Below are 5,856 nucleotides of genomic sequence, written 5' to 3' on the forward strand. Positions count from 1 at the left end.
CTTTCTTGGTAGTAGATAGTCCAATTCAAATATGCATTCGTCTTCAATGTCAGCCAAGTATACTTTCTGTATGTCCGTTATGCCCATGAGCTCAATAGTCACCCACACTGGTCCCCACAATCTTGTAGAATGTCCTGTCACACCACAAAGCTTCTGTATGGCTTCTGGTACTCCTTCGTGATTTAACACCTTGATGCTTACAAGGGTTTGCTGAGACGCAGAGTCCATGAGAAAGTTGCACCTTTGGCCATCTAGCTTTCCTGTCACATAGACACTGTGTGTGCTTGGCATTTTACACCTAGCTGTTGAGACTTTCACGATGGGGGTTGGTGAGTGTCCCTCAACACTAACCACTACTGGTCTCCTTGAGGCTGACTTGTTGGTAATATTCTTCCTACACTGGCTCCTTAGATGTCCTTGCTCACCACAGTTTCAACAGCCTTTCTGGGTAGCAGCCTTTCCTGTTGTATCATCTCCCCTATGTTTAAGTTGCCAGCATTGAGCTCTCTTGTGCCCAGGTTTGTTACAGTGCCAGCAAAGCCCCTCAAACCTCTCTGAAAGCTGACTTTTTCTGGCCTTGAATCCAGATGACTGTACCAACCTTGGTACCTCTGTGCTGAACTTAACGTAGGATTCAAATTCGAGTGCTCTGGCCATTGCATCTTGCATGGTATAGGGATGTGCTTGCTTCACTTGTATCTTAAGTTTTGGACTGTCCAAGGCGTCTATGAACTGATCCCTCAACAACAACTTGAGGAGATCGGGTGGTGCAGTTGGGTAGGCCTTGTGTGCCATGCTTTCCAAGTCCTGTGCCAGCTCTTGCAGGCTCTCCCCTTTAGCACGGACTCTCGTCCTAAACCTAGCCCTGTACACTTCTGACTGATTTTGGGTTCCGTACATAAGTTCTAGAGCCGACACCACTGCTCTATAGTTGTGTCTGTCGTCTACTGACAACTGTCTAAGTATTTCCAGTGGTTGTCCCTTCAAGCTCATTGCCAGATATACTGCTTTCTGCTCCTGTGTCCAGCCATTCATTTATGCCAGTAGCTCAAATTGTGCTCTATATGCTTCCCACGGAGCCTTCCCATCGAATTCCTGTGGCTTCCTTCGTACTGGATCACTCCTAGTACTGGCATTCATATCTGGGATGTGACTTCTAACAGGGCTGAAGATGTCTGCATTAGGCTTTAGCTGCAGGGTCTGGAAGGGGCTTGTCATTGTCTGGCGCTGGTTAAGTCGATGGCTAATGTATCCTTCTTGTGCAAAAGACAATAAATCGTCCTTTAACGTATCTAATTCGCTTTTAAATTTTCTAATGTTTTCCGTTTGTGCTTCTTGTTTCCTTTCTTGTTCCAGTTGCCACTGCTGTAGTCTCTCTTCTTGTTTTTTTCTTTTTCCCCCAAAAACTGCTGTAATTTCTCTTCTTGTTTATTTTCTTTCTCCTCCAACAACTGCTGTAATTTCTCTTCTTGTTTATTTTCTTTCTCCTCCAACCACTGCTGTAGTCTCTCTTCTTGTTTCTTTTCTTTTTCCTCCAACAACTGCTGTAATCTCTCTTGTTTATTTTGCTGTTCAAGCTGCCATTGTTGTAGGTTTTCTTGCCACTGCTGTAATCTTTCTTCTTGTTTATTTTCTCGTTCTTCTTGTTTCTTTTGCTGTTCTTGTATTGCTGCCATCAAGTCTGCTAGGCTGTAGTTTGATTTGCTGCTTCTCGTTTCCATTTTTTTTTATATATCCCATTCTCTGACACCAATTTGTTACGTCTCCTTTCGTTAGTTAATTTTCCGTAAATTCTTTCCGACTAAACTTTAGCGACACAAGTCTTTTCTTAAATAAAACTGGTTTATTCTTTCCAAATACAGCTTTACGATACACTTAATTTCAACAGTCGCTCTATAACAAAGGCTATAACTCACGTCTCACGTGGCCAACAATTTTCTGTCCGCATACATTCAATTACTCATTACCCTGTTTCCTGTCACGTTGTGAACGTCTTATATATACAAGACTAACACATGTCTAGTAAATGCTAGGGCATTCATGACGGAACAGGATATTTCTAGAAAGACGTGGTGTGATACTAGTCACGTGACCTCGCTGACGCAACAATATTAACATCTGAAATTCGAAAGTTTACTTTACTTTGCAGTTTGAAAAGCCTGCCTCTTTCTATACGCAGCTACATTTCAGACATGTAGGTGTTCGTGAACGCTGATCACTGTCTACTTTATGGTTCTTTGGATTATAAAACACATTCGATGAACATAATAAAAAGAGAAACCGAGCAGGGTTTTGTCAATGGTTTTCATAACGTACCATATCTGCATGAAAATCAAGATCGGACACTGATAATAAATAGAATGGAAGATGGATTACATGCGCCCGAACAAAGACAAACATATATATATTGTCAAGCATTTCGTTAAAAAAGAAACGGGGACTGTTGGAGACCCTCAAGAAAGGATGTCAAAAAAGAAGCGATTCATGTGGATAGAGGTCTAGTTTCAATTCCAAGATATCTACAGTTGAGAATAAAAGGCTTCGATGAATATCAACAATGCCTAAATGAGTGGCAGCGTTTTTTGTTTGTTTTTTTCGTTTTTTTATGACTGTCTCCTGCTTTCTTTGTAAAAGTAATATAACCTTCATTATCACAATCCATGCATTTTGAGAATCTAAATTAAAACAGATGTTATTTTTTGTTTTTTATCTCTTACAGATAGACGGAAATAAGTGGAAAAGTAGAAAAACAATCCAAACAAGCAGAAGCTGGCTTAATTTTTTTTTTTTTTCCTGAGGACTGGTATCAGATCCAAGAAAATCAAGATATGGCATGTGAGTGGACTTCTAGGGTTACCCAATGTACAACCATAACAGTTTAGTATTCTTAAACAAGCAGATACTGCAAAGTTAACAGGAAGTTTGTTCAGGAAATGTATTGCAGAGTAAATTTGAATTCTGACTTTAACTGGTTTTAAACAAGAAAAAGGCTGGATACAGAGTAACAAAGTGAACAATCAATATTTTTTTATCAGAAATACAAAGACACGAGTATGCTAAACAAAGAACAGCGCTTCACTGGAGAGCTGTAGTCTTGACATGCATTAAACATGCATGAAGACAATCGCCTATAGGAAGATAACTCAGCAAGAATTAACCAGGGTGGAAGAAAAATAGACTTAAATTTGGTGCGGATATATGGAAAAGAATGAAATAAGTGGAAGTATAATGCAAAAAATTATGATAATTATAAAAAAAAACATTGTGAGGAGAGGTTGAGTGGAACCTTGTTCCCAATGATAGAGTTCTAAATGAACCTGAAACTAGACAGAAAAGGAGAGAGAGTGAGAAATTATGCGACTCAAACATCTTATTCTAAACATTCCCCGGTTGTAAGTTATGTCAAAAGCTAGAAAAAGCACATTAGCAGCAACAATTTGTAAAATTATGTTTGGAATGCATCTTAAAGCTATCTATTAAGATTTGGTTTCGTTTGTTTGGAATTTCGCGCAAAGCTACATGAGGGCTATCTGCGCTAGCCGCCCCTAGTGATAGACTAGAGGGAAGGCAGCTAATCAACTAACGAAAAAATGGAATTGACCGTCACATTATAATGCCTCCACGGCTGAAAGGGCGAGCATGTTCGGTGACAGGTATTTAAACCTGTGACCTGCTAGGCCAGGGTCAACATACTGAAGGGTGTCAATTTGTCGTAATAAGAAAGCAGACAGAAAATAAACAAACACACACACACATATAGTTAGATTTACAAAATAGTTTGGACCAAATAGAGGAAGAATAGACTGGCCTGATTCCCTAAAGAAAGCTGAAATAACACTCAAAATGTTAAGTGGTTGGCGGCATCTAGAGGAAAAATCTAAGACGTGAAGTTAGTAACACTTTAGTAATATTTCACAGGAATAATTACAGTAATTAATTACTGTCCAAGCGTCTAACCCATGATTAGAAAGAGTAATAGGCAAATATGTGTACTACACAACAATACCATATCTGTTAAAACGTCACAAGAGTCAGTATGAGGTGAATATGTCACGAGAATAAACTGAGAAGGCAGTATTACAATAAAAGCGCTATATACTTACTCACTTCCAACCCTCCTCCTGAGCTGGATTAAAGCTGCAGTGGGGCCATAGGCAAGTTCAATTCAGTATATTCCTATCTTTTTCATTAGAAAAAAAATACTACGTACAGAAACACACGCTACATGATATACCATTAATTACAGAAATAATCACTTGAACACCTTATTATAAACTAAATGTATACAGATATTTACATTTATATTTTATAGCCAGCTTCTGGTCAGTTCCAGCCATTTCGTTTCTCCTAAAATATTTCTCACTGTTCAAATAATCAAGACAATGGGTCACTGAGCTCAACTTACAGAAAACACGATCAAAAAATTACCAACAGAACTAATTACATGGATGAAACATCAATGGTTAAAATATGACAGGGGATTGTTAAACTTCTTATCACTATTGGATTATACTCAACCTTTCTGCGACTGTTTTCTCTCTGATATGACTTCACAAATAACACGTTTCTCTGTATTTTAGCTTAATAGCAGTTTCAGCTGAACAACAATTAATTAGATGTTTAGGGTAGATAACACTTGATCCTGAACCTAAGGGTCCTTGAAATAATTGCCTACTCACTCCTATATGTCCTATTTTCTCAAAGTGTTTTTGTTGTTGTGACAAACAAAAAAAATTATTTTAGGTATAAAAGCATGAAGTGCAGTGGATACATAATTCAAATTGCTTGGATGATAATTTAACTATAATTTCGTGAGGTGTATAAACAATTGATGCAAAACCCCAATAGATGGCGCTTATTATCAATTCGTGTTTTTAGCGTTACATTACATTAGGGCTATCAGAACTCTGTCCATCGCGTGGAATCGAACCTTGTATTTTATTTTTGTAAGCCTAAACATACTGCTATCCCATCACGGAACACCCATTGTATCAAGAAATTACTTAAACGTTCTTAAAGTCTTAGATCATCACAAACGTGCTTGTCAGCGTTAAAAGCGATTTATACAAACGTGATTTAATTTTGAAGCGGTCTAAACAACGCGGTGTAATATTCACAACGTTGGTAAAGTAACGCTTGATCTTATTAGAGTAGACAAAGAAAATTCATAATGTAAAACGATATTCAGTTATCTAAAGCTTTTGTGTTTCGCTGAATTACTTGACAAATGTTAACCGTCATGGGAGTGGCAAAAATTAATAAAAATGTTGTCATCATCAGAAAACAGGTAGTAGTTAGGTTATCAGCTCTGACAAAGAAATATTTTACTAGAACTAACCAGTCTTCATCACCAAAACGTTAACTATGCCGGGTTAAATTTGGCAGAACGTCGAAGCCATTTATGTAATTATTATTAATATTCTACTTATTTAAATCAGCAATATATAATATTACATGTTTTTGTGCTACGAGTGCGGTTTGTTTTGTTTTTTACATAAATAAGTTACTCTGGCATATTTACATTTCCACTATATATGTACATAAAACATCACTCATAAAATATTTTTTATACCCAGAATAGAAGATCTTACTTCAGATTCTGGTTTCATTGGCCACAAAGTGTGAAAACCTCGGTGTATATCATGTCATTCAATATACATTCTAAGCGAGAATGTTGCACGGTTTGTTTTGTATGCTTCACTTGCACGTGATCGTGATGAAAACTATAATATTGTTTTGGGACGCCTCATGTTCAATATTTTTTCTTGAACCATAACGGGCCCGGCATGGCCAGGTGGTTAGGGCGCTCGACTCGCACTCTGTGGGTCGCGGGTTCGAATCCCCGTCACACCAAAC

This window comes from Limulus polyphemus, unplaced genomic scaffold (genome assembly GCF_000517525.1).
Source record: "Limulus polyphemus unplaced genomic scaffold, Limulus_polyphemus-2.1.2 Scaffold1524, whole genome shotgun sequence".
In the NCBI taxonomy this organism is placed as follows: Eukaryota; Metazoa; Arthropoda; class Merostomata; order Xiphosura; family Limulidae; genus Limulus; species Limulus polyphemus.